The 15036-nt window shown below is 37.0% G+C and overlaps 1 long non-coding RNA gene across 1 annotated transcript; it reads right to left on the reverse strand.

The window, feature by feature from the left end:
* Nucleotides 1-11938: 11938 nt before the first annotated feature.
* Nucleotides 11939-15036, reverse strand: LOC146906816 (uncharacterized). Its single transcript, XR_015017848.1, has 2 exons — nt 14897-15036; nt 11939-12309 (listed from the first exon to the last, which is right to left on the reverse strand). It is a non-coding gene; the product is annotated as an uncharacterized LOC146906816 (long non-coding RNA).

Below are 15036 nucleotides of genomic sequence, written 5' to 3' on the forward strand. Positions count from 1 at the left end.
TTGGAAGTTGGAACTAAATTCAATCACTTCAAACACACAATTTTGGCTCTCCTTACCAAAAGTGATTATGAGAAAATATATCTATCCAATTTCACATTCATAAAATAAATAAAATGTGAAAAATAAAAGTGTGTAATTTTACCTGCCAGTTGGCACATGAAAGTGGTCCTAAATATTGTAGTGCACAAGGGACCAAAATGTCACATGGGTTATTTGTTTGAATTCTCTTAATTTGCACAAAGTGGCAAAATAAATATTGAATATAGCAGACCATGCGTATATAGACAAGGAGGTCCCATTTTCAGTGTAAAAAGTAAGGTAGCTAGCTACTGTTAACGTATATATATGTTGTTTCCATGTGCTTGGTCTTAGCTTACCAGTTAAATAGATGTGCTATTTGTTACTACTTTGACAATCTTCAATATACCGTGATCAGTCTAATCAATTTCACTGCACATTCCTGACTGTAGATACACATTTTATTTACTACACCTATATATGTTCAGACAAATATTGCAAATCAAATTGTTTTGAATATGCTGTGGCTAAAAAAAAGCTCTGATCTTTTATGGTCAAGTACTTCTTCTTAGTGGTAGCATTTTGAATAAAAACTAGTAGATTTTTATTTTTATTTTTTGAAAAATTGGGAAAGGGTGAAATTAATATGGCATTAATGACAATTTAACAATCGTTTTCGAGGAGATTTAAACTTTGATCCAAAACTCATACGAGCACCTCATGAACATAATTCAAAAGTTTATAATCATACAATAACAAGAAAAGGTGGAAATAGAAAATAATTAAATAATATATATTTTTTTAAAAAAAGACAAGTTCTCTCCAAAACAAAATTAAGCGATGAGAGCACTGAGAGGAAAAGAGTGTCGCGGCCAACCTAGGGCAACCACGCCGGAGTAATTCGCCAGCAGAGAGGATCATTGGGGGGGGGGGGGGATAAGGGTCCAGCCAGGGTGGCAGAAATTGGGGGGGATGGGGGAAATTGGTATGTGGTTAGGTCACGGAAGAGGAAAGCGATGCAACCAAAAGCGGGAAGACGGGACAAATCAAGAGGTTCAGAACGACACGACGACGCAGGTAATGGGCTGAAGGTTCGGCATGGCAGGGACGATTCTAGGGTTTATCATCGGGATTCTTCAGGTCTGGCAGACGCGGTTTATCCTGTGGGCAATACAGGCAAACGTGTTTCTTCTTCTGACATGCGTGAGTACATGAATGGCAAGGTTACTGGAATCGACAGGTTTGATCAGAATGGACTCGACAATTCAACGTTTGGACGTAAGGTTTCTTTCTATTTCACCAACATACCGGAATGCCTTCCTATCTTTCTTCTCAGACAACAATTTGAAGTTTGCGACATCTTAATGGACGTTTTCATTGCAAGACAACGGAATGCACGTGGACAAGTCTATGGTTTCCTGCGCTTTTCAAACGTCAAAAATTTAGATAAGTTATCTCAAGCTCTAATCAATGTCTAGTTCGGTCACCTTAGGGTTTGGGCTCGTGAGGCGAAGTTTGATAGATTTGCTATTAATGGTAGAAAGCCACTTGCTGTTTCTAAGTCAGTAATGCGTCATGATGACGGTGTTGTAAGGAGGAAGGAGGTGGTGCGGGTTATTGGTGAGGGAGATAATATTGTGAGGAAGGGTGAGGGAGATGCGATGACCAATTGGGGAAGAAGAAGGGAGGGAGAAAAAAGTGTGAGGGTTGGGCAACTAGAGGCGAGAGTTAATGGTGATGGTGGGGTTAGAAAGGAAGCTCGGATGGGGTTTACATGGCAGACGTCGCCGGTGTTGAAGAAGGGGTTGGGAAGACCGGCAGTTACAAAGACAAATGAGGTGGTAGTCCTGACTATAGATGAAGAGGGGAAGGTAACAAAGTCCATCGAATTTGATGAGGATGTGGAACAACCTTTAAACAAAGTACTGACTAGCTGTGACGGTCATTCGAATGATAAGGTCATGCTTGAGTATCAGTCTTCTTCAGATGACAGAGAATGGGTAGGTGCTGGGTTGATGGCAACTGTTAGCACGAAGGAAACTTTGTTAGCAATACATCAACGTGTGGAGGATGCAGGGTTTGATAATGCCGAAGTGATACCTATGGGAGGAGATAGAGCTTTTCTTCATTGTCGTAATCATGGTGATATTTTGCAAGTTTTTAATGAAGCTGCTGATTTTTTTGGTATGTTTTTTTTTCCGATATGCACAAATGGACGTCAAAGGATATTCCGTATGAACGTGGCGCTTGGGTCCGTATCTATAGTACGCCGGTACATGCTTGGAACATAAACTTTTTCAGACTTTGTGTCTCTGATTGTGGGAGGTTAGTGCAGGCTGATGAGTGCACTTCGGATAGAGGAAGAATTGATTATGCACGAATTCTAATCTCTACAACTTCTTTGGATGTGTTGAATAAAACGACGGTTATGGCGGTTGATGAGTGCAATTACACTATTAAGCTTGTCGAAGAATGGGTTTGTAATCTTGGTGAATATGCTTTCTTGATGGAGGAAGTCGTTGATCATAGGGAGCAAAATTTCGACGAAGGTCAAGAAAATTTGAGTGGCCACGGCTTAGATGAAGTTGATGGAGAAGTGGATCCGTTGATTGAGGACATTCACCGGGAGTGGCAAGAACATGAGGGTCACAAGCAAAATGACGACGCATGGAGCATGGAGTGTACTAAGAATGCACAAGATGTGCATCAGGCCGATGCTAACAAAGAAGGAATTGATGTTGATGCTCTTAGTGATACAAACAGTACCGAGGCACCTCACCTTGGCAATGACGGTTCTGCACCTATTATTTCTAGTGCAGATGTGCTTTTTTCAACTAAGGATTAGCAGGCTACAATTTCTTCTTCTCACGCCAATGGTACTCAAACAATCCTTCACAATGTGATATTAAAAAAAAAAGAATTTAGTTCTTGGTGATACTAACAGTACAGAGGAACCCCACCATGGCAATGATGGTTCAACACCATTTGTTTCTAGTGTAAATGTGCTTTTTCCAACTAAGGATGTTGCCCAGCAAGCTACAATTTCTTCTTCTCACGCCAAAGGTAACACAAAAAATCCTTCACAATGTGATTTTTAAAAAAAGAAATTAGTTACAGGTTATATGCATTCTTCTCAAAATTTGAAGAGAGTAGCAAGGATACCCGACAAGAATTTTACTTCATTCAAAAAAGCATAAAGGGCCAGCTCAGTCTCAACCTTCAAAAGCTTCATCAAATACCACTCTTTCTTCTGTAAACAAAGATTGGGAACACTGGGTGTCAATGCAGGGAGGTAAGGAGATGGTTGATGTTGATGTGAATGGGATATGGGGCCTAATTGGAGTAAATTACAAAGGGGATGCCTCAAATAGATTTAATGTATTGTCTAAAGAGGGTAGGTGGTCTTTGAGAGAGGAGGTAGGAAGGATATTGTCGAAAGGGGGGTCAGGTGGGAGTGGGGGTGTTTGTTAGTTGGTGTCGGTTTGTGTGTGTGTGTGTGTGTGTGTGTGTGTGTGTGTGAGAGTTGGGGAGGTTTATTGTTACAATGAAATTTATTTCTTATAATGTGAGGGGGTTAGGTGGTTTTGAGAAGAGATGTAAAGTCCGGAAGTTGGTGGAAGACAAGAAACCGTATGTTTTATGTTTGTAAGAGTAAAAAATGAGTATCGTGGATGATGTGTTGGATAAATCGATTTGGGGGAGTTCACCAGTGGGTTATTCTTTTCAGGCTTCGACTAGAGCTTTAGGGGGGTTACTGACAGTTTGGTATTGTAATCATATCGATGTTTGGTCTACTACTAGCTTTCATCACGTTTTAATCATCGCATGTCGAGTTATTCAATCAGGGCAGGAGTTTCTCATTGTTAATGTTTATGTACCTTGTGATACAACGGCGAAGCAGGTTTTATGGAATCAATTGCTGAATTTTGTGATCAATAATAATGATGCTAATTTGTGTTTATGCGGGGACTTTAAATCTATTCATTCTACTTAAGAAAGAAGGGGTGGTGGTTCTTTTACCCGTCAACATGCCGATTTGTGGTAGACTTTTACCTGGCATCGCGGTGACGGATTTTCGATGAGCCGTTTAGACAGATTTATGCTTACTATTAACTGGTGTAATGTGTGGCCTAATTGTATTCAGGTGGCAAACCAAAGGGGTCTCTCTGATCATGTCCCTTTGGTTTTACATGACTCTGAAGAGAATTGGGGACCACGACCTTTTCAGATGTTAAAATGTTGGGCGGACCTTACTGGGTTATGAGCAGTTTGTGAATGAAAAATGGAGGTCCTACAATATTGAAGGGTGGGGCGCTTATGTTCTAAAAGAGAAGATGAAGTTGATCAAAGGGAGTCTGAAAGAGTGGCATCAACGTCATTCTCGGAACTTGGAGGGTAGGTGTCGCACGGTGAAGGAACGGATGGCGATCCTGCACATCAAAGGGAAGTCATCCGCACTTGTGGAATATGAGGTGGCAGAACTTCATGACTTGTCACTGAATTTGCATTCTTTGTCAAGTATTTATTGGCAGCATGCGCGATTGAAATGGTTACAGGAAGGAGATTCTAACACTAATTTTTTTAATGGTATAATGTCCTCAAGATGACGTCGCATATTCATATGTTTCAGGTGAATGGGTTCCAAATTGAAGGGGTCCAAAATATCCATGCAGCTGTGTTTAATCATTTTTCATCGCATTTCAGACATATAGAAGTGGAGTGTCTAGGGGTGGATAATCTTTCTTTTCGTCAGTTATCTATGACTGAGTCGGGTAATATTCTTCGACCATTTACGTTGGAGGAGGTGAAACAAACGGTATGGGATTGTGACAGTTATAAGAGCCCGGGGGCGGACGACATCAATTTCGGTTTTCTAAAGCAATTTTGGAATGTAGTGAAGGATGATTTTATGCGTTTTGCAACGGAATTTCATCGTAGTGGTAGGCTGCCAAAGAGGTTAACACAACTTTTATTGCTTTAATTCCAAAAGTGGATAGTCCTCAAAGGTTACATGATTTTCGACCGATATCCTTGGTTGGTTGTATGTATAAGGTGCTAGCCAAGATTCTTGCTAATAGACTTCAAGCCGTTATCAGAAGTGTGGTTTCGGACTCTCAGTCAACTTTTGTTAAGGGCAAGCAGATTTTGGACGGTATTTTGGTGGCAAATGAGGCTGTGGATGAGGCTCGTCGCCTTAAGAAGGAAATGTTTCTTTTTAAGGCGGACTTCGAAAAGGCTTATGACTCGGTGGGTTTAAATTACTTGGATATGGTTATGCAGAGAATGAATGACTCGGTGTATTTTGGCATGTCATCTGTTCCAGTTTACTTTCTTTCCATTCTCAAGGCCCTCACATGTATAATTTCTTCCATTGAATCTTTATTTAATTTTTTTTTGTGGGGGTGGTGAGGATATTAGAAAAATTGCTTGGGTTGACTGATTTTCTGTTTGTTTACAGAAGGAGGAGGGTGGGTTAGGTGTTCGGAGGTTGAGGGAATTTAATGTTGCATTATTAGGGAAGTGGTGTTGGCGTATGCTCGTGGATAAGGAATAGTTATGGTATCGAGTCTTAAAGGCTAGGTACGGAGAGGAGGGAGGTCGGTTGAAGGAAGGGAGGAGGGTTAGTTCGGTGTGGTGGAGGATGATGTCCGTTATCAGTAGTGGTGTCAGATCGGGGGAGGGGGTTGGTTTGACGAGAACGTGATTAGAGTGGTTGGTGGAGGGAGTAGCACCTATTTTTGGCTGGACAACTTGGTGTGGGGCACACCCTTACATGTGCGTTTTCCATGCTTATTCGATCTGGCTGAAAATAAATGGGTGACGGTGAGGGAGATGGCTAGTAGAGGATGTAACATCCCAGATGACTTTTTAGGATTGCCGACTGACCCTACGAACCAACACGAGTCTTTTCAGCGTGCTTTGTCTTCACTAGCACGCTTTCTGGGACGTCACTAGCACGCTTTCCGGGAAACTCCCTGAAGGTCACCCATCCTAAGACTACTCCAAGTCAAGCACGCTTAACTGTGGAGTACTTATGGTTTGGGCAACCAAAAAGAAGATGCATCTTGTTGATACAGGTAGTACCAAACAATTCTTATAAGCCTTCCTTTAACCATGTAGTCCCGTACCTACACGGCCTCAGGATCCCTCTCATTCCGATGTGATTTGGTTCCTCTAGAAGCTGTCAGGAGTCGCACATTGTCATGCCTTGTGCACTGGCGACCACTCCCCGCCCTCGTCAGCCTTGGGTATTACATGCCCACCAGCTTCCGCTTGGTTCGTCCCCGAACCACATCGTACTGGGAGAGGTATGCTTTGATACCATTTGTAACATCCCAGACGACTTTTCAGGATTGCCGACTGACCCTACAAACCAACAAAAGTCTTTTCAGCGTGCTTTGTCCTCACTCGCACGCTTTCCGGGAAGCTTCCCGGAAGGTCACCCATCCTAAGACTACTCCAAGTCAAGCACGCTTAACTGTGGAGTTCTTATGGTTTGGGCCACCAAAAAGAAGATGCGTCTTGTTGATATAGGTAGTACCAAACAATTCTTATAAGCCATCCTTTAACCATGTAGTCCCATACCTACACGGCCTCAGGATCCCTCTCATTCCGATGTGATTTGGTTCCTCTAGAAGCTGTCAGGAGCCGCACATTGTCATGCCTTGTGCACCGACAACCACTCCTATCCCCTCGTCAGCTTTGGGTATTAGAGATGATGGGTGGTTGGAGGTGACGCTTGGGAGTGGCAGAGGCGTCTTTTGGCGTGGGAAGAGGAGTTAGTTACCAGGTGTTCGTCCTTGCTGTGTAATATTGTTTTGCAGGATCATGTCATGACAGGTGGCGATGGGTTTTGGATCCTATTAATGGTTACTCAGTTAAGGGGACTTATCGGTATCTCATGCGACCTGACACATCTGTGGAGCGCGGTCTTTATGATGCTGTGTGACTGAAGCAGGTTCCCTTAAAGGTATCAATATTTGTTTGGCGGCTTCTCCGCAACAGACTTCCTACCAAAGATAATCTTATCTGTAGGAGAGCTTTTCATCACGAAGACATCTTTTGCATAGGTGGCTGCGGTTGTCAGGAGACATCTTTTTTTTTAAAGAATAATATATATTTTTTAAAGAATCAAATAAAACACATTTTTATGTGTTTAAATGGTATGCTTAAAAGACATGTGCACGCCCAAGTACGACTCCTTCTACATGGGATATTATATCAACTTTTTAATATTTCTACTCTCATCCGTTGTATACTTAAATACTCGTACCCATCATCAACAATTTAACTGTAATAAATTGATAAATGATATTTATTTTTTTAACAAGCCAAACTAAAATTATATATTAACAATAAAAAGTGTTCTTCATATCACAAGATATACTAAAGAGAAACATCGTAATCTTACAAATAGAGCACAAACAACCCAAAAGAGATAAAAAGGAAAGGGTTTTGTTAGTCAATGCTCAAACAAGAAGTATTTAAATAAAGAATGATGATAACCAAATAGCAGAGATAAAAGATCGTGTACTTTTGATATTTTGCCTTCAGTCACCAATAGAAAAGTAACTTCACTTTATCTAAATGATGATGACTAGAGACTTCCTTTAGGTTAAATATTATGTTATTCCTCTCTTTTCAAATTACACAAACACAAGAAAACTAAATAACAAAGATAAAAGATCGTCGTGCTTTTGAACCGCCTGTTAAAAATCGTATCTTTTTAAATAAAGAACTAAAATGGATCTCATGTTTCTTTTATCTGGGAATAGAAACAAATACAACTTTTTTAGTTGTTATATTTCATACACATTTATCGTAATTTTTTTTTGAAGAAGCTAAATTAATCCACCTAAATTGACACTAGAGAGAATCAAACCTAAGACTTTGAGGAGGAACACACTCTTAAGTCTTAAACCAATACCACCTGAGCAACCTAAGTGATTTATATTTATCGTAATTGTTACAATTTTTATAAATTAAGACAAATGCTAAGCAGGGGCGGATCCACTTAGGTTCTATGTGGAGCTAAAGCTCCACATGTTTTTTCCTCTTTTTTTTTTGTTATAATTTATAAAATAGAAAAGAAGTGACTTAGTAAATAACTCTTTCTTTTTCGCTTCCACCTTAGTCCCGCAAAGTCATTTGCAGCTTTTAATGTGAAAAAATTATTGAGGATGACTGAGTTTTATCCAAATGATTTTATAGATGTGCCGGAAGTGGCGTTACACACTCAACTTAAGAATTATATTACAAATGTTCTATCTGACCCAAAATTTGCTAAGTTGAAAGGGCTTTCAGATCTTTGTGCAAAACTTGTGGAAACAAATAAGTGACAATGAGGTATGTTAGCACACTACTGAATGTTAGACTATTTGATCTACGAGTTTTTGTGTTTCTTACGCAATCTCAATGAGAATTTAATATTTGTGGACTGAAAAAAAAAAATTAGTTTGCATTATTATTTATTTGAAATTTTAGCTCCACATGTACCTAAAGTCTGGATCCGCCCCTGATGCTAAGACATGCTCTTATCACACTTGTTACAAGTTTTGTAAAATTGTAAAGTTTATTTTGGAATATTTTCTGACTCAAACTCAGGTGTAGGAACAGCAAGTGAAGTGTCAATCAATGCAGAAGAATGTAAGCCTAGGAAGTAAGAATAGAAGATCCTTTGGCAAGTCAATTTTTTTTCCATAAATATGAAAAATTAATTTGCAACTACTACTAGTTATGAAGCCTTGAAATGGGTTGTAGTATTTATTCTCACCTGAAAGTTGAACAATGCTCGAGATAGTTTCCGGTCAGTATGAGACAGAGGCAACGAAAAGATACAACTCCTGTTGAAGGGAGGGACCAAAACGTTGGGGTTTTCTTCTTTATGGCCTTGTCATATGCATGTCTGGACTTTGATTACGAAGATGCTGATATATTTGAGGAACATGCAATATGCTAATAGCAAAGTTTTAAAAAACTGTCCGTTACTGAAAAAAAGACGCAACAAAAAGGTATAGGTAGAGGATGTTACCGTTTATATAAAGTGAACAAAAATCACGACGAAACGTCGTTACAGCCGCAACAAAACACCGTTGCAGCCGCAAAAAAATGTCGTTCAGGACAAAAGACATAGAATTAGGATATTTTTTCAATTGAGATAGATAAAAATCATATTTTTAGTACATATTTGATCATAAATTACATAAGTTATCTCCTTATCTAATTTAGAACTTGAAATCTTTCTCTAGTTATAAGTTATTTAAGTTACTATCAGTATCATTATTTAAGAGTTGTGCAATGTTGTGATTAATTCACACCGGGACAACCACAATCTGTATCGCAACACCCGTAATGACCGATATCGCGAAATCCTATACGTGACCGCGACTTTGACCGTGACTGTTATTTCACTTTTGATCTTATAATAACGATGAAGTTGCTACTTGAATTAAGATTTCGTTGCACTCAAATTTTGAGGAACATCAATTTCCACAAATTTCCACTAAATGTTGTTCCAGAGTCTACACAAACAAAACTTCAGCGGCTGAAGTTTTGTTTGTGTAGATACCACCCTCATTGATATACACTTCACACACAGACCTTATTGTGTCTTCATTGAATTGAGAATGAGAAGCATGGAATCAGTTGTATCGAGTGATTGCATTTTCACAATCTAAGTTGTGGGTAAAGAAGCTGTGACAGATGGAAAATTGAGACTCTTAGTTTAGGGTGAATTGAGACATTTTTCTTCAAGAATTTGACACCCCATATTCTGAACTTGAACTCTTCAAGATGAAGCTCCACTCAAAGATGAAGAACAATCCAAAAGTCTAGAAAGAATCCACTTCCTAAAAATCTAGAGAATCTCACATATTATTCTCCTTGTGATGAATCTAAAACCCCTTAGATTGAACCACACGATGAACATTCATGAAGATTGAAGAAATAAGCATATATTTGTTTCTCTCACAATCACGCTCCGAAGGAACTTCCATAAAATAAGTGTTTAATCCAAAGCTCTTTATAATTTTAAAAGATGAAATGAATGTTAATGATAAAAATGGTTAAAAAAATAAAACTCACTTAAAAATCGGATTTTTAACAGTCTGGATCGATTCAAAATACACTTGAATCGATTAAAGCGTTTCAAGATTTTGCACATGAACATAGTTGAATCGATTCAAACATGGATCGATTCAAATCTTTGATCTAGAATTGTGGGTAAAAAATCATAATGTTTGAGTCGATTCAAATATCCTTCCCGCATTTTTTAAAGAAACACCATGATGAAGTTTGAATCAATTCAAACACATGTTGAATCGATTCAGAAGCGCTTATTATTTTTTTTTTTTTAAAGTTCTAGATTTCATTTGAATCAATTCAAAGCTTTTCTGAATGGATTCAAATATGTACAAAATGTTTTAAAATTATTTGAAATGCAAACCATGAGTTTTAAAAATTGTGATTTTACTATGTAATTTTCTATGCATGATTTAAATGCTTATTTTCTCACACTTTTTCTGATCCAAGAGCTTGAGTGGTTATTAGAGATCAACAAAGACAACCCACTTGGGTTGGTCTGATGATATTGACTTAAGATCTGAGAGTGTGTTCCTCCTCAAAGTCTCAGGTTCGATTCTCCTCGGTTCCAATTTGGGTGGACTAATTTATCTTCTTAAAAAAAAAAGAGATCAACAAAGACCTAGACCACTTATTTGACCTTATGTTATTGCCATAATTTGCAAAATAGAGAAGCCAAATTTCATACACTAGTAAGCAATCATAAAAAAGAATCCCAATCAAAGACTTAAACTATAAGAAGAAGAAAAAAACAGTACCATGACATCTTCAACATGTGAAAGAATATCAATTGCTTTGATGTGAAGTACAAATAAAGTAGCAGTAAATAACCTACAAGGTTGTGTACACACAATGTGCATTCTAAATTCTCAATCTGACGTAATGAGTTATAAGCTCGTGAGAAAAAAATGTTATCTACCATATAAGTAGGGGTCGGCAAAAAAACCAAAAACTGAACTGTAAACTGAACTAAAAAAAACTGAACCATTACTAACAGTTCTGAAACTGAACTGAAACAGTTCAGTTCGATTCGAAACAGTTCAGTTCAGCTCGTAACAGTTCAGTTCAGTTCTGTAACTAAAATTCAATTTCATTTGTTTTTTTTTTCATATTTTTTCAAAGGTAATTTCATTTGTTTTTTTTTTTCATATTTTTTTTAAAGGTATCAATAATAACAGTTCGGTTCAGTTCAGAACAATTCAGTTCGGTTTGAAACAGTTCGGTTCAGTTCGAAATGCAAGCAGTTCAGTTCAGTTACTTTAGATTTAGCAAACAGTTCAGTTCGGTTCAGTTTTCATCCCGAACTGAACATGCCCACCCCTACAAGCTATACGTTCAAAATTTGACATTGCCAAACAAAGTTGTAATAGTTAAAAATCTTGGATGGATTGAATATGACAACAGCAAAATCTTATCTACCATTTCACACAACTAATTAATCACAAGCTAAAGAGTTGTCTATGTCTGTTGAGAGACCGCCCTGAACTTCACAACAAGAAACTCCATGCCAGATGCTCTACCAACTAAAGGTATGTTTGGATTGACTTTATATATTGGAACAGACATTTGTGAGACTATTTGGGAGATCTAAATGAAAACAACTTATGATTTGTCTGTAAATTGTTTTCAGTTTATTTCCATAAGCTTGTCAGAAGAGCTTATAAAAACAACTTATATCTTATATCTTATATGAAAAGAGTTTGACATTATTTTTTGTTAAAGAGGTAGTTTATACATAAGCACTTGATAAGCGTTTATGTTATAAGCGCTTAATTAAGCTTTCTTATCCGGACAGGACCTAACTACCTAGTGCAATTTAACCAGGAAAATAAACTACTCATGCAATTATTTTCTGCATTATAAGAAATCATCTACCCCAGAAAGAATGCTAAAAACATCCCATCATAATGAACATTACCTAATGCAGAACTGAGAAAGTGAAACTTATACACTTAACCCTCCATTTCTTCAAGCATCAAACCAAGGCCAACTATGCTAACAACTAACAGTGCTAAAATTCAGCATAAAAAAAGATTAGTACAGTACAATAAAAATGACTAGTGAGCTAAAACACTAAAAAATCAAAATCCCATTGTCTTAATAAGAGAAAAAACAAACATTTAGCATGGGCTTGAGATGGAGAAGTTGATTTTGGGGATTGTGAATAGCAACACCAGCTTTTTCTGTCTCAATTGGATCAGACCTCAGTATCTGCACAGAAGTAAAAGCACAAAAGTAAGTAGCACAAAAGCTTATAAAAATGTGAATCATGCAATGAAATATATGCAAAAGAAACTAAAGAGCTCAAAATAAATATATAGTAGTAAGAAGTAACTTCAAATGTTTTTACTATATATAATAGAGCACAAATGATAAAAGACGACAGTAACATTTGATATACTGAGAATCGAGTTTAAATGATAAAGAAAAGGGAGAGACCGAGAAACAAACAGTCATTTGTATGCTAGTGTTAAACTGTTAACGGGGATCTTGTTAATCTATTTTGTTTTCCTTATGTTAAATAGTTTCTAGGTACATGATCCATTTCTGCTCTTATACGATAATACCGACAAATTTTTAGGTACATGTTCAATCCATGAAGCTTCATACTTGTTTGTTATGCCATTTTCACTAAGTAATAGCACAAAGATGAGTATGTATAAAACCTATGGCTAACCTTTACACAATCATACTCGCATTATCTTCTTACTATCTCTCTTCCTTTTTCTCTCTCTATTGTTTTGACCAATAGGAAGAGAGAAAAAGAAGGTTGTCACATAAATTGTCACCAAATGGTTGTCCAAATATCACTACTCGAACAAAAAGCAGTACCGTGGTATTTTGTCATGTCCCAAAAAGTAGCAATAAATAAACTACAAATTTTGTACACAAAATCTGCATTCTGTATTCTCAATTCTTGAGCCACTACTCCTATTAATCATGGAATTGTAGGGAAGAATGTCATAATGATCAGCACGTAAGCAAGCATAGGACCATTAATGAGGGAGATACTCATAGAGATTCATATAGAATGAATATAGATTGATAAAAGATTGAATAGAGTGAATGAATATAGATTGATAAAAGATTGAATAGAGTGATACAATGGAGAGTTATTCACAGGAGTGAGTTAGTCTAACTAACTCCTAACTAACTAACCAACCAACTAACTCCATTTTACCTCATCTAACTCTAGTTTATTCTCACTATACTGTAATAACTACTCTTTGACAGTAAAAAAGCTTATGAAAAATGTCATAAGCTGTTTTCTTAAGTTCTCCCAAACAATCTCACAAAACTTATGCATGTAAATAAGCTAATGCACAAACAAGTCAATCTAAACAGACACATATGGGAGAGCTTACAGAAACAACTTATGACGTCTCTGTAAGTTGTTTTCAACTTAATAAGCTCTCCATTGTAGCTTATACTGTAATAACTACAGTCGACACCAATAATAATTTGAAGAAAAAAAATGACACAATTCAATGTAATCACATACGTAGGTGTAGTGTGGACACTAACATGTTGGACACCAGACACACCTTCAATCAGAGTGTCTGTGCTTCAGAGCATGGGGAATTAGATTTGGGGATTGAGAAAGGCGGTAATAGCAGCACAGCTTCCTCTGTCTCAATTGGATCAGACCTCAGTATCTGTAACAGAAGAAGAAAATTCGAATCATGCATAGGTTTATAAAGAAAGTAGGGAATAGAGAGAGAGTACTTACTGGGTCTTGAAGCACAGGTTTTGTGTCATCCTTTGCTGGCACGAAAGGAGGTTTGGTTTTTGATTTGTCGTTAATGGTGGTTGTTTTTGGTTTGATTGAAGATTGTGAATAAGTGTTGTTCATCGTTTCTGTGTTGTGTTTCTTGTTACCAACACAACACTTTTGCACTATTTCATATTTTTTTTTTGTCCTTAATAGACTTGAGCAATTTCAATTTAGCCCGATAAACTTTTTTGGTGGTGGTCGAGGTTCGAACCCCGGATCTTGTATATATTATGCATTGTACAAACCAACTGCGCTATGCTCACGAGGACTACCCCAGATAAACAAAAATTGACCCAAAAGACAATGAGTGAAAATACCTTTAATTATGAGATTTGATGCGAGAGATATCTAAAAAAGAAGAATTTTTAATTACAAGGTTGAAAGAAGATAAAAAATAGAGTAAATTTTACTCACCTCCTCTCAAAGTAAAATTAAGTCACTCTTTTCTTAATCATTCTAAACTCATTGTTACAGAAAACAAATCATATCCCTATCATTTTATTCGAGAAAAACAAGATTTGGAAAATTCATCGTTCTTGAACATTTTTCAACTAAGTTTCAATTTGATTCATCAAAACCATTTTAATTCAACCCAAATTCATCATCAAACTCAAAAGATAATCAAAACACTTACAAACATGAATTCATAACCTCATTTCATCACAAATTCATCATCAAATTCATTTTTCACAAAAAACTCATATTTTCACTATTTCATTCAAACTTCTCAAACAACAACAACCATTCAAATCCCAACAACATACAAACATATATAATCATATATCAAATGAATTTAGACATGTTTGAACAACAATCACTCGCAAATTTATGGTTTACACTTAATTGAGCAAAAATCACAAATTCCATGAAATTTAACATATCCATAATTACTCATCAATTAAGTGCACGAAATTCAACATCAAAAATCACAAAAATCATAATTCTCACAAAAACACTTATGACGCAAAAGCAAAATGATGAGATTATAGTTTATTTGATGAAATAGTTCTATCCCCCTTTTACCTCAAGCTTCAATTCCTTTAGTCATGGCTTCACTCTCCCTTCTAGCTTCCAATCTCTAACTTTCCTCTTATCCAAGTTCTTCCTTTTCTCTTCTCTTTATTCTTCCCACTTTCTCTCTCTAGCATCCCTTTGATATGAGA

This window comes from Medicago sativa, chromosome 7, assembly GCF_051527215.1.
Source record: "Medicago sativa cultivar Bolivia chromosome 7, Bolivia_mono, whole genome shotgun sequence".
NCBI lineage: Eukaryota > Viridiplantae > Streptophyta > Magnoliopsida > Fabales > Fabaceae > Medicago > Medicago sativa.